This window comes from Topomyia yanbarensis, chromosome 3, assembly GCF_030247195.1.
Source record: "Topomyia yanbarensis strain Yona2022 chromosome 3, ASM3024719v1, whole genome shotgun sequence".
In the NCBI taxonomy this organism is placed as follows: Eukaryota; Metazoa; Arthropoda; class Insecta; order Diptera; family Culicidae; genus Topomyia; species Topomyia yanbarensis.
In genome coordinates, this window is record NC_080672.1 from 78,782,781 (window position 1) to 78,796,991 (window position 14,211).

Below are 14,211 nucleotides of genomic sequence, written 5' to 3' on the forward strand. Positions count from 1 at the left end.
CGCTGGACGCACATCTCCGGCGTATTGGGCTCGTGGATAGCGGTATCTGCGCTTGTGGCAACGGTTATCACGAAATCGAACATGTTGTCTGGGCATGCGCCGAGTACTGTTCTGCCAGATCTCAACTATTTGATTCCCTTCGGGCCCGAGGAAGATCACCCAATGTCCCGGTTCGAGATGTACTAGCAAGCCGCGATATTCTCTACATGTCCCTTATATACACGTTCCTCAAAACCATCAATATCCAAATTTAAATGCCCCTATCTTTTCTCTTATCATTCCCAGAAGTGCCCTCTTCCGCCTACCGTCCCCAACGATGGTTTGATACGACTCCAAGACGAGACAAAACATCTGGCGAATGAACCAACAACACGAGATCTACAGTACAACATCACACGCGCAGCGCGGTGTGTTCCCGATCCGTATCTGAGCCGTACTACGAAATCGTCTGGAGGAACCCCTACCGGCTCGAGGAAAACCGCCCGGCGTCCCAATACTTGATACATCCGTTCGAATCTGTAATCCTGGCCGTTGATTCCTGATGCCGGAAACTGAAAGTTTATATCCCCCCCCCGTTCAGCCTTGTCCACCCTCTCTCCCATGTCTCTGATACACAGATGTATGACTTCACCCCTTCTCCCCTTGAATATCTTCCCAAAACTTATGTGCCCCCTATCTTCTAGTTTTAGTTGATCAATCCGTTCGAATCTGTAATCCTGGCCGTTAATTCCTGATGCCGGAAACTGAGTTTACATCTCCCCCCCCCTTCAGCCTTGTCCACCCTCCCTCCCATGTCTCTGATACACAGATGTATGACTTCACCCCCTTCTCCCCTTGAATATCTTTCCACAACTTATGTGCCCCCCTATCTTCTATCTGAGTTTTAGTTGATCAATAGTTAATCTCGTTAAGAAATGCTCAACAGTACCACTACTTTAAAATAGCCCTAATTAATTCCCCCTAATCTTGAACCACTCTCTCTCTCTAGTTATTTCTAGTTAATAAGCTTGTAAAATGTTCCGCTTAGTTAATAATTAATTTCTCCTACAATCTCCCTTCTAAAAATCATAAAGTGAATTACTATAAAAAGAACACACAAAATGACCCGTCCCCCAAATTTTACGAATATTATATTATACCCTCTTTTATATGTATAAGTTAGCTGTAAATTTTTTTTTTTTAGTTTCATCATATAAAACAAAATAATATTGAAATGTGTAACCCCCTAGTTTTAAGAAATTCAAAATGTAAAACAATGAAAAAATGGCACCTTTAAGCTAACGCATACGTGCCTTATCAAATAAACAAACTGAAAAAAAAACACCTCCTCTCTCCAAGACCTCGCAAAAGTTGGTTGGTTTCCCAAATTCAGAAAATGTACATTTGTACTATTTATATACTCCATAACTTCAGAGCCTCTCATATTGCTATCTGAGCCGTCCCAAATGAGGTGACCAACATGTGCATCATTGCCCATAATAGGCAATGAACAACGCTTTTGAAATAATCTTGCTTTCGAGTGATTGTATCAAAAATCGCTTTTGAAAACATCAGAAAGTGATTACTCGTTATGCGGCGTATAAAATCACATCTACTCGGTTCAACTTTCGGACTACAAAACAATACCGTGACCGAAATATTCATGAATAGGCCAGATAACAGACACAAAACTATTGGCCAGATAAACGTAATGTATTTGGTGACATTCAACAAGCAATCAAAAATTCGCTCAGCAAACTTTTTACGGAGAAGAATCATATCTACGTGCCAGCTTGGGACGTTAAAATCGACGGTGTGGTCACCGACACATGGTTAATTTGCGAAGATCAGCCCAAGTATGAGGTTGGTTTCTTCAGGCATTGTTTGCTACATTCAGAGCAATTAGTGTTTAGCAAAAAATTGCATTCAGAAAAAATCATGGCACGTTGTGTAAATGCCAAGACAAATCGCCGAGCCTAACAATCCCAGAAAGAGAGAACTTTTTTTATTTCGTTTATAGAGGTTTTAACCTTAAGGTCATTCGCCTCTTCAGATTAGAAAAATCTCTTATGAAAAATTTCTAACCCTATGTGCGGGGTCGGGACTCGATCCCAAGTGCACTGCGTACAAGGCAATCGATTTACCAACTACGCTACGCCCATCTCCATAACATATTTTCTTACCTGAGTTTCCTGTAAGAGATCCGAGGTGTGCCTTGAGGGATTCCCAAAGATAACAACTTAAGGAAGTTCTGACGCAAAACGGAAACATGTTATTCATGATCTCAGGAAGCTTAGATCAAACAATCAGTTTCCAGCACTTCCTAGGATACCACAAATTAGAAGTGTTCCCATGTTTCAGGTAAAGAATCAACTCTCAAATCTTTGCTTGTCTATTAAAATTCTCTTACAGCGTGGACAGAATTTTCACGATGTTTAATATTTCTGATCATCTTAAAAGTTTTCTAACTTGTTCAGCTTGAAATATATTTTCGATGCTGAAAAAAATATATTAGAGCCAATATTCTGCTCATTTCAAGTAATAAACAATATCTGCTTGTTTGTTTGAATTGTGTTACATTTTTCTGCGAGTATCTTTCCAATTCACCTTGATGGTCTTGAAAAGTTTTTCACCGGTTTTTTTCTTTAGATTGATGCCACTGTACCCACTGTTACGTTACTGATAGGCATCCCAATTATTTTCTGTCCTAGTTTGTACTGTAATTACCTAGATATGACCTGTAAGTAATGCGTATTCAACTGGTATTGGAAGACCAGGCTATTGCTAGAAATGGCGATTCTGCTACAATAGACGGTAGTACCACCATGTACGTTGATTTTGAATTACTTGTAACCCATCCCAAAACTGTTGCCACCGACCAACCTGGAGACAAACAAATTATCATTATGGCTCCGATAACTATACAGTACATACATCAAAAACCACTAGGACACGCTCTAACCCCCGAAACGAACGCAATCGACAATGCTTCCCTCGTCGACAGTATCAACGATTCAATTGTGACATCAATTAGACACCTTATTTGTGAACGCCGTTTCGATCAATTCATTTTGGCAGTAGAGCCTGTTCTAACCAAAACCATCAGTGGTAGGAAAAATAGGGACAAATCAATCGTTCCAGCACGTAAACAAAACAGTATTACTCCCGTTCCCGTATGATTTCCATACACGCACTCATCCCGCCAAACACCATCAACACCGGTCGTGTGCTGTTGTGACACCTGTTCTCTCTCTGTCTCTTTGAGAAAATTGATTTGGAACGAGAGAAAATTGAAGTAACGAAATGTGAGAGAAAAAGAGTCCGAATACTATATGCCGCAGACTACCACTGCAGGTGCAGTATGGTTCGATTTTTCCCAGCAACTCAGTTTTCCACCAGAAACAGAGAAACGAACAAGTCGCGAGGATTCCTGCGTCGAACGGTGCAAGCAGGAGAAAAAGTAAAAGGAAAAGTGCCGGCCTACTTCCTGGCCACTGGTTTCTGTTCTAATGTCAATCTAACTAAATCCTCATCAGCGAATTGTTCACGAATAGGTGATAAAAAAAGTCAACTGTGATTGAACGGATCTACCGACTGCTGATCAGGTGATTGCTCTCAGAATGGATCCCTTCGGGACGTCAAAGGAAAACTGAAAAATTTACTAGTGCGGCAAAACATGGATAAAATTTCGATCCGGTGATGTGTTACGTATTGTTACTGACCGTGTTTGCTGGTGTTGGTGCTACCTTGTGCTGATTGTGCCCTGTAACGACGCATACATGCCTATTATAACAGAGTCCTTATTCTTGGCTCCCAGTACAAAACAACTGTGACGACGTCCTTGACGTAAAAAAGTTCCCACAGATTTTCCCATGGAAAATGCTGAAGCGGCTTTAAAACTGACAGGATTCGCTCTCTAATATTCTTTCTTTCTCTTCGTGTGTAGCGCGCTCTCTGTTTTGCATTGAACTTTTGAATATGTATCTATTTTAATAGTCCCATATCGTGACGTACGGTGCTATTGTTGTTTGGATAAATATAGTATCATAAAGCGGTAAAAATGTGCGAAACATGAGCACAAAAACAGAATTCATATAATGATGAATGTTGTGGCGTGGTTAAATGCCAGCATGAATAGAAGGGGGAAAGGATGTGTTTTTCTCGGCAAAAGTGAATCAAAGTGAAGTTGGCGTTTGTCATGCTAAAGATTGCGATAATGGCGCGGCAGAATGTTGGTGTTTTGATTTTGACTTGTAAATCGGGTTTTGCTTTCCTCAAATTGTTCTCGAATTTGTTCAACTGACTCGAACTAAGATAGAAAAAAATTATTTTTGTTCCTCCTCATTTTTCGTAAAAACGTACTAATTTTTAGGTTACCGAAATCGGAAATTTTAAGCCACCAAACCCGGGGTACTGGTACTTCTGAATGTGATACAGTAAAGACCCGTTTTTTATCAGCCCCATGGCGAAATCTAAGCTGATAAAATAGGGACATTGATAAAATCGGGACATGTTTTCTGTCTTTTTAATAAACCGAAGCTCTTAAAATATTCTTCTTTGTTCCTTAGATAAAGCCTTGTAAACTTTTCTGATTATTTACTTCAAGTTCCCCTTAAGGGGGCCTGACAGTGCAAAATTTAAAAAAAATAATATTTTTATTTTTGCATTTTTCGGATCTCTAAGATAAGAAATATATGCTAAAGAGAGGATTTAGTCGAATTCAACTTGGTTCGTCTGCTAGAGCCAATCAAACTACCAACTATCAATTTTCATATGAAGCTGATAAAATCGGATCAAAAAGCTGAAAAAATCGTGGGTAGATAAAATCGAGTGCTGATAGAATCGGGTCTCCACTGTATTGAGTAGGGTTCAGATGTGGGGACGTGGAGAATTTAAAATTGCGTGAGAACAACGGTTTACATATCGTTGCTGTTGTGCTATCTTATGACAAACGCCATTTTGGGGTAAACTGAGTTAGATATGCCACATTACTTGTTTGAAAAATCTCTACAAAGTGGCGTTTTCAGAATTTTGAAATTCTACTTGGTTAGTTAGATATAGCAAGAAACATGATGAGAAATTGTGAGTTTTTTGCTTCAAATCACTGCATCTAGGCATTTGCTCAAGTTATATTGAAGGTTTAGATGTTTTTATGTGTGAAAATGTCTGAGGAACACAATGGCACAATGGAAAATTACACGAGTTGTGAGAAAAACACAGTTTTAGTTTTAAACTGGAAATAAAGCATATTTGGCAAAACTGTAATCAAAAATAACATTTTTTTTCTAGGTTCCCTGACCCATTTCCTTCAAAATGCAATTCACCGATTGTTCATAGACCATATGAACGCAAAGATATGAATAAAAGTTAAAAATTGATGATTTTTTCTATGGAAAATTTTCCATACACGATTATGACACGTCCTACAAATTTTGTCATCAATACACGTCTATGACACGTGTGAGTGCGACTTTTATTTACATTCTTAGTAAAAACTCGCAACATAGTCAACCGATCTTCGTAATATTTGAGAGATTAATGCAGAATAGATAGAAGCATCAATTGTCTTCTTTAGATTGTTTATACCATTTATAAGTTTCAAAATATTTAATCTCAAACTTTAAAAATCGTTTTTCTCGAAATGTGCTACATGGCGCTTGTCATAAGATAGCACAACAGCGACGATATATGTTCGCGTTCGCGGCCACGTTTATAAATTTATCAGTGCTAAAGCGTTTCCATGTTTGCGAGACGCGGGCGTAGGTGTACGTGAATGATCGCGAACGTTTCGAGCGTTTATATGTTAACGTACTTGATCGGGTGAACGTTTGTATGTCGCGTATGGTAATGCATATGTAACTTCGCGTGTATAAATTCGCTTTTATAACCGTTTTCATATTCGAGTGGGTTCTTGAACATTTGCGATAACCGCGAGTTTGATGTTTAATTTTGAGTGCGCGGTTCAGAGTTAGTAGAGAACCACTAGGGTTCCCGGTAACTGTCACCCTGAACTTGTTGTGAAGAAATATGAGCGGATTTTTTTTTGAGAATATTCAAACTGAAAGTATCGACCTAGGCATCTCGTCGCTGTTGTGCTATCTTATGACAAGCGTCATTTAGCACATTTCGAGAAAAACGGTTTTTAATGTTTGAGATTGAATATCTTGAAACTTATAAATGGTATAAACAATTCAAAGAAGACATTTGGTGCTTCTATCTATTCTGTATCAATCTCACTAGTATTACGCAGATCAGTTCAATATGTGGCGAGTTGTTACTATAAATGTAACCAAAAGTCGCACCCACACGTGTCATAGGTGTGTATTGAGGACAAATATGTATGGCGTGTCATAATCGTGCATGGAAAATTTAAAAAAATCATCAATTCTTATCTTTTATTCATATCTTTGGTTTGATTTGACCTATAAAAAATCGGTGAAATGCATTTTGAAGGAAACGAATCAGGGAATCTAGAAAAAATAGTTATTTTTGGTTACAGTGTTGCCAAATATGCTATATTTCCAGCTTAAAACTTAAATTCATTTTTGTCACAATTCGTTTATTTTTGTTTATAAAATGATTGTTCTATTGTGTTTCTCAGATAATTTCACGCATAAAAAGACAATATGCATTAAGATAACTTGAGCCAATCCCCAGACACAGTCATTTGAAGCAAAAAATTCAAAAAATTTCAACACATTTCTCGATATATCTCAGTAATCAAGCAAAATATCAAAATTCTGAAAACGCCACTTTGTAGAGATTTTTTAGACAAGTAATGTGGCATATCTAACTCATTTTACCCCAAAATGGCGTTTGTCATAAGATAGCACAACAGCGACAATCTAGGACCGAGAGTAGGGGCTTTCAGCTTCGCGTGCTAGTGGGCATTTAAAAAATCGACTTCGAGACCACGTTTTTTTATAATTAATAAGTTTATTTAGGCCCAAATGCGGTAGCTCGACGAGGCCGATTGTTTGTTTTTTTACAATAAATAAAAAACAGCTATGTAAAATTTTTGGTCTCGTTCAGGCGCAGCTTTCTGCTGCGTGTTGAGATCCTTTTTCTAGGGGGCGAAATATTGCCAGTGTTGTCCACTGCCATTTGAGGTTCGATCCATTTGTCTTCTTTCGCGTTGTCGTTCATATCCATGTCCTCATCCGTACTACTTTCCTGCTGCTCGCGGTCAGATGTTCCAGTTTGTGTCTTACTCTTATCGGTCGTTATTGTATGTTCTTATTTTTCGGCATTCGTTTCGTTGTTGTTGTTACTGGTTGTTGGTGCTTGATCCGGAGATGTTGGTTTTGCAGCTGTTAGTGGTTTAGCGTAAGATGGTTGTGTGCTGATTTCAGTTGGATTTGAGTTTTCCTTAACAGTTTCTACGCAAGGTTTTCCGAGGTGCAGCTTCTTCGTGCAGAACTGGCACGTAGGAATTTGCCCTGGGTACGTGACTAGTGATGTCTGTTGAATGAGAGCATCGTCCCTTCCTAACACTGTAAAGCTTAAGTAAGAGGGAATTGGCTTGGTCACACGCATTCTCACCACACGAACACCGTTAGGGATGCCCGGGAAAAAATTCCCCCAAGTCTCATGTGTAACGGAGTCTACTTCTCCGTATTTTTGCAAGCATTTTTTAATCGCGCCGTCAGGGGTACGCGTAGCCAAATCATGGACACTTCTACAGCGCCGTTCTCGATGTATACGGGAATGCTATATTTAACATTGCCGCCTTCGGCGGTGTGCTGCTAGTTATTTCGCGAGGCGAATGACTCAGCTTGGTTAATGTTGTTGAACGAAATCAGCACGCAATGTTTGATATGATGCATTTGTAGGGTTTTCACTTCAGCCAGATTGAGTTTCATCTGCACTTTTAATAACTGTTCCACTTCCCGAATGGCTGGTCTTACGGGGCATTTCGAAAAATCAACAGCAACACAGTTCGGCCGTATCTGGGTTGCTTTTTGCTGGGCACCGTCACTCATCACTAAATCGCACAGTAGGTATAGGCTATTGTTATATGGACTGCTTGTGTGATAGGCACCGATTGATTTTTAGGTAGAATTGACTGTTTCACTTGCGCGGGACGATTTTTTGCTTCTGCTCAGGGTGAGATGTGAAGACAAACTGGAGACCGCGTTAATAAATTCGTAAGTGATAACAGGGTCACTTTACCGTCGACACGTTTTTTTGATTGCGAAATCCTCGGCGCATGTGTGCGCGAATGATTGCGTTTGCGACCGCGTTTTGTAATATCGCGAAAAGCGCGAGCGTTTGTATGGCATTATGCGCTTGGGAGTTTGTATGTCGCATATGTTAGCACGTTTTTAATTTCGCGTGTACTAATGCGTTTCTATAGCCGTTTGGTCGTTTTCATAAACCAATGTGCTTTTGAGTGTGCTCGAGAACGAAACAGCAAAAGAAGAAACTACATATTAATTTGACATTCTTTCAGTAAATGCTCAATGGACATACAATATGTTAGAGAAAGATCATTCGCAGAACAGCAAAAAAAAATTGAAATGGAAGCTGAGCAATGCAAAAACAGCACATGACGAATATATATTATTTTTCCGAACATCACACAAATATTACAAATACAAACTACTGCTTGAAATTTGGTTTAGGCTGGTGAGAGCTTGCAAAATCAACAACATGAACAATGAATCTTGCCGGCCTCCCTTATACCATCAAGGGGTATTACAATAAAATTCTGATTTTTCTTGATATTTACAATTAAAATTTAAAAACAAGGAATTACTGAAGATCACTTTCAGCGATTCCTTGTTTTCAAATTTTTAATTGAAAGATCATATAAATTTACACAACATATCAAAAAATAGCATGAGTGTACGAGCCGTTTCGAAAAGACTTTTGAATTGGAATAATTCTAACGTTTCAATATAGGAGCACGTTTTTATAAATTTCGGCCTGAACTATACCCGATTTTTTACCCTGTATATGTGCCATTGTACTAAATGGAAAAAATTATCTGCTAACTGATTGGATATCTTTACAACAATTTTGTATCTAATTCCGTAGTATGTACAACGAATAACGAAAATAATGGATTTTGCGAAATTAGTTATTATGTGCGCCAATTCGTTCAAGCGAGCGAGCGTTGACGACTACGACTACTCCTTTGTCAACTACTTAACGGCGTATAAACATGGATCATAAGAAAAATTCTTCAGTTTGTGTTACAGTGTCGTAACAGCCATTTAGTGTCCCAGAGAAGGAACAAACAGTTGGCCAGACACGGAAGAAAGAACCTGTGTGAATAAATAATTCATAAGATATATTCTGTATATTGCCTTTCTTATATAGAAAGGTTATGCACCATGAACATCGTTAAGCTGTGTGTCATATACCATTCGACTCAGTTCGTCGAGATCTAAAAATGTATTTGTGTGTATGTGGAAAAAAATGTCACCTCTGCTTCTCAGAGATGCCTGAACCGATTTGCACAAACTTAGTCTCAAACAGGGGCGGCGAAACACTTTACGCCCGAGTGGGTAGAAAGCATGGGGTGAGGGGTCCATTAGTAAGGATTGTTTCCCTTTTCGCAATGCACACGCTTACATTACATTCACATTAAATCACGTTCGTTTATGCAAATGGAATTGTGGTACATCGATGTTTTCAAATGTGTGTAGTGCGAGATACATGCGTTGCGCATCTAAATTTTTTGAAATGGTTCAAAATTTCGAGTGGGTAATTACCCACTCGGTTATTTTTGAGTGGGTAGTGCTATCCATACTACCCACGCTTTCCGCCGGCCCTGATCTCAAATAAAACGTACAACCTTCCCATCGGTTATTATTGATTTTTTTATCGATTGGACATCCGGTTCCGGAGTTACGGATTGAAGAGTGCGGCTACACAGCAAATTCCCATATAAACTGTTACCACTAAGATATCAAAATGATGAAAACTTATTAAAATGGGTGCAAAATTACTGTGATTTCCCAGTCTAGATCAATAATGACTAACCAAAGTCGCTTTAACCGCATTGGACAACCACGACGGTTTTTGATTCCATATAAGCAGGAACTGAAAAATGCTCAAATGCTCCTAGAAAAATCGAATTTGTATCTTTGATGCCAAATGTCTTTAAAATACATGAAACGTCGAGATTTGATGTTTTCTCGAAAAAAATATTTTTTGGCGAAAATTGACTTTTTGGAATTTGGCACATTTCTGCATTTCTCATATAAAAAGGTTGGTTGGTTGGTTGTTTATTTCGGACTTTAACCTATTTGGTCATTCGCCCGAGAACATAATAAAGTGTGTACATTTTTATTTTACATTGCATAGTAGATTTCATTGACAATATTTTAAAAGCTGCGGGATAGGTTGTTGCGTTGTGTGTCGCTGGAGTGCTTTGGATTTTATAGTCCGTGAGAATCCCTACAATTTCTCGAGCAGCTCGGCATCTCTCAAGAACGAGATAATTGTCGAGTTGTTGGCCAGAATGTCTTGGATTGAATACGGTAGTTGGGCGAGGTTTCGGAGGTTTTGAAACTCTAGACAATCGACTAAAGAAGATGTTCCACGGTGAGTCTGATTTGGCATACCTGGCAGACGGGGGGGGGGGGGTCAAGTGTATTTGTAATTTTGGCCGGTGTGTTAGTAGCTAGGTGATGAGAATTGCTACAGTGTGATACTGAGCATTTGGCGGCGACTTGGACCGGCTAGCCGCACTCGAGCGGTCGATCCTCAACTACGATGATTATGATGTCGGCGTAGACAAAGCTAAGGGCTAATATACAAAGAGGGAGTTCATGCTGACGAAGAATAAAGTGACAACGAGGACGGATCCCTGTGGGATACCGTTTTCTTCCACAGATGTTCTGAACTGTAGGCTACTGATTTCCACTCGAAAGACACGATTGTTGAAGTAGTCCTTGATGTAGTTCCCAAAGATTCCGGTGAGTCCCCAGCTAACTAGTTGTCGGAAAACCCCCTCGCTGTAGACTGTGTTGTAGACCTTGGTGATGTCCAATATTGCTATTTCGGCATGCAAATCATCCACCAAGGCCTGCCGGAGCATTTCTCCAAATCCGTTCCTTACGCAGGGAAGCAGGGTAATCGGCCGGAAGTCTTTGGCCGTACGGGGAGGGTCACCCTTCTTTGGTATGGGGATAACAAAGGCCGTTTTCCAAAAGAATTGGATAGATTGGCCAACCTCTGGGTAGCCAAGTCCCGCAGAGTTTCCGTGGACGGTAGCGAGTGTCGCCGTTAATTCTATCCCGGAAAACGCTCTGCTGAGGTCTTGTTCGGAGTCTTGTGGGAAGGGTGCCCGATCAGAATGAAATAACAATATTATAACAGAACACCATTTTTATAACACATTGAGTTATAAATTAGGTCTCGTTAGTAGTTAAAATAACAGAAATTTATAAGAAGTAACAATGCGAAATATAGTTTTGAAATATTTCTGTTATGTGCTTCTGATCGGGTATGGGCGCTCTTCCAAGTCTTCTGCATCGTGCCAAAAAGGTTGTAGGGAGAGCAGCGTCTGAGGCTAACGAGCTGAAGTGTTTGTCGAGTTCTTCAGCAAATTTCTTGGGGTTCGACTTTGTGGTTCCGTTAACTTCGAGGGAGTAGCCGGCTTGCCTTCTTTTCCCGCTGATGGCGTTCACTCTCCTCCAAAGCTCGGCGGTAGAAGCATCCGGGAGATATCCCTTGGAGAAACGCGTTCCAGCTCTTGATCTTCAAAGCCTCGATGGCCTTCCTGGCCCGGTTTCATGATCATGTGCTTAGTGGGGGTCAGGCTTGTTATTTGCTCACACAATGTGTCACAAAAAGTAAAATACGCCGATTAGAAGTAGAGCAGCACAAAAACACAGCGATGTGCAGAAGGACCGCACAAAGAGAAACTGGACAACGAAAAAGAGTAAGATCTGTGCACCAAGATCTGCACAATTTCGTTCAAAGAGTCACCTTGAAGAGCCTCTTTTTTGTGCCTCCCCTCACTGGAAAGCAAGTAGGAAGGCGAATCAAACTACAATTCAGATAAAGTTTGATCGGAAGAACGTTTTTAAAATGTTTTTTGTTGCCTTCTCTGCTTCCGTGTGCGTGGGAGCAAGATGCACACTAAAGTGCCTTTTTATTGCTACTCTTTATTGTGTGCAGCCATGGAGGAGAATGCACGTATGGGAGCAACACATATCGGAGTGAAGAGGTTTATTGTGAAAGAGAAGAGCGGTGGTTCGCATGAAAAGGGCAAAGAGCTCTTCTCTTTATTTGCTCTGAGGTGCATTACATCCCTGGTGGGGGTCTTTTTCAGCATCCGGAGTGCGTTGCATTCTTTGATGACCTCCACCAGTGCACAGTGGTTGACTCTGGGTAGAGGTTTGCCGCTGGTAAGAGGAATACTACGCCCGGCGGCTTGAAAGAGTTTAGTCATTAGTTGGTCGTGTGTGTATTCACGGCCTGGTGTGAGAAAGCCCGAGACTGCCTCCGCGTAGGCGACCCAGTCCGGCTGGTCGGACAGCCAGCGCCGACGGCGAGTATTGGCAGGCGGTATTCGGTCATACGTTATTTGAATTGGATGTTGGTCACTATTTCCGGTGTCTACGAGAACGGACTAATCCCAGGTCCCAGCGAGCTCTGTGATATGTTCATTCTTCTATAACTTCTGCAATTTCGTTGTCCCGTTGCTCGCTTCTACCAGAACGGATGATGAGCATTAAAGTCTCCCATCACCAGGAAGCGAATGTCTAGTTGCTCCAGCATGTTCTTCAGTTTTGAACGGATATTGCGCCCTCCGGCGGGAATGTAGACAGAGGACACTGTACATTCGGCTGGATTTGATATGATTCGTGCCACGACTAAAAACTTCGTGTTGAGTAGTACCGGTATTGATGAGATGTCGTTCCGGATTCCGAGGCCAATGGTCTGAAAGATGTTATCCCCGCTTCTAGCCTCCCACGAGTATTGGTTTGCCAGCCACGATCCGGTATTGGTCCCGTCCCATCAACTTCTCTTAATTTATTGAAAAAATTTCAAGTGTCTGGAAATCTATCAAGCAGTAGCGTAGCCAGAGGGAGAAGGTTACAACCCTGGGTAAGAAAGTGACCCCGTTGGCTTCGTACTACTCCGAATGAAATTTAAATAATGGCACGAAACTAGATCAGACCAGAAGATCGTAGCGCCCTCGTGTTACTTCGCAGGAGGTAGACGCTTCTGTAGGCACTCGTTAACAATTTCGGTAGTCACGAACGGCGCACTCCGTTTGCCACATGAGCATATCGCTTGCCAAATAATGCATTTATTGGCAAACTTTGAAAGTTTCTGCTTCCTTACTTCCTCCGCACTTATAGTTTCCGGGCCCGTGACTTGCGCATCGTATTTTGCCTTTCGTCATGATTTGTACGTATGCAGTCCTTCCCGATCATTGGCTCTCTGAACGAAAGACTGGGATAGATTCAACCTTTTAGCCCTGACAGAAGCATTGGCATTACACTTAAATGTTCTTGCCACACGCTTGCGACCCTGATCGCTATTCATTCTGACCACATTTCTGCTTCCGTTCGATGCTCAGAGTTTGATAGTATCGTTAGTCACACGATTCACCGTTGCCTCCACGATACAGAGTTGTTTTCCGATGTCTCGTTGAGAGAGTTGAGGATTGTCCAGGTGCTTACACAAAATCAATTTTCGAAAAACTGACAGCGATAACAATACAATGTTAACAATAAACTCTAAGCTACTTCTACTCAAATTTTCAAAAGAAAATACCTAATGAGTTTTTTTCTTGATGCAATTTTATGTGGGACACCCTTTACTGTAATCGATAAATCTTTTCTGCTGTGTATACACAATAAAATTCACATTCTATTCAAGATAGTCTCTAAACTCAAGTTTTATTTAAAAGAACTGACTTTAAGAAAATTTCTTAAATGTGATGTTGTATCTCGATATAGTGAATTTATGTAGCCTTCAGATTTTCTACAAAGTTTTTCAAAATTACATTATCAACAACTTTGCTGAAGATACCAAGCTTCTTACTATTTTTGAAGAGTTACATCTCCATAATTACTTCTATGAGATTTGGTCACCAAAATTATCAAAATATGCACTTTTTATATTGGAAAGCTTCTTCGAGATGTTTAACAATCTTCAAAGTTGATGGTTTCGAAATTATGTGATCTTGACCATTAAAAATGTTTTCGAATATTATTCCACTTTAAAAATGCACTTTGTAGTTGGATTCTTTTACTTTATTGA

General features: G+C 40.3%; 1 protein-coding gene across 4 annotated transcripts in view; it reads left to right on the forward strand.

The window, feature by feature from the left end:
* The first annotated feature begins 3,356 nt into the window (after nucleotides 1-3,356).
* Nucleotides 3,357-14,211, forward strand: part of LOC131694329 (uncharacterized) — an 81,908-nt gene continuing 71,053 nt past the window's right edge. The window contains exon 1 of one of the 4 annotated variants that reach the window (XM_058982981.1): nucleotides 3,357-3,584. The gene's annotated coding sequence lies outside the window, so the exon portion shown is untranslated. The remainder of the gene's footprint in view (nucleotides 3,585-14,211) is intronic. The other 3 variants (XM_058982984.1, XM_058982982.1, XM_058982983.1) reach the window with 3 other exon arrangements.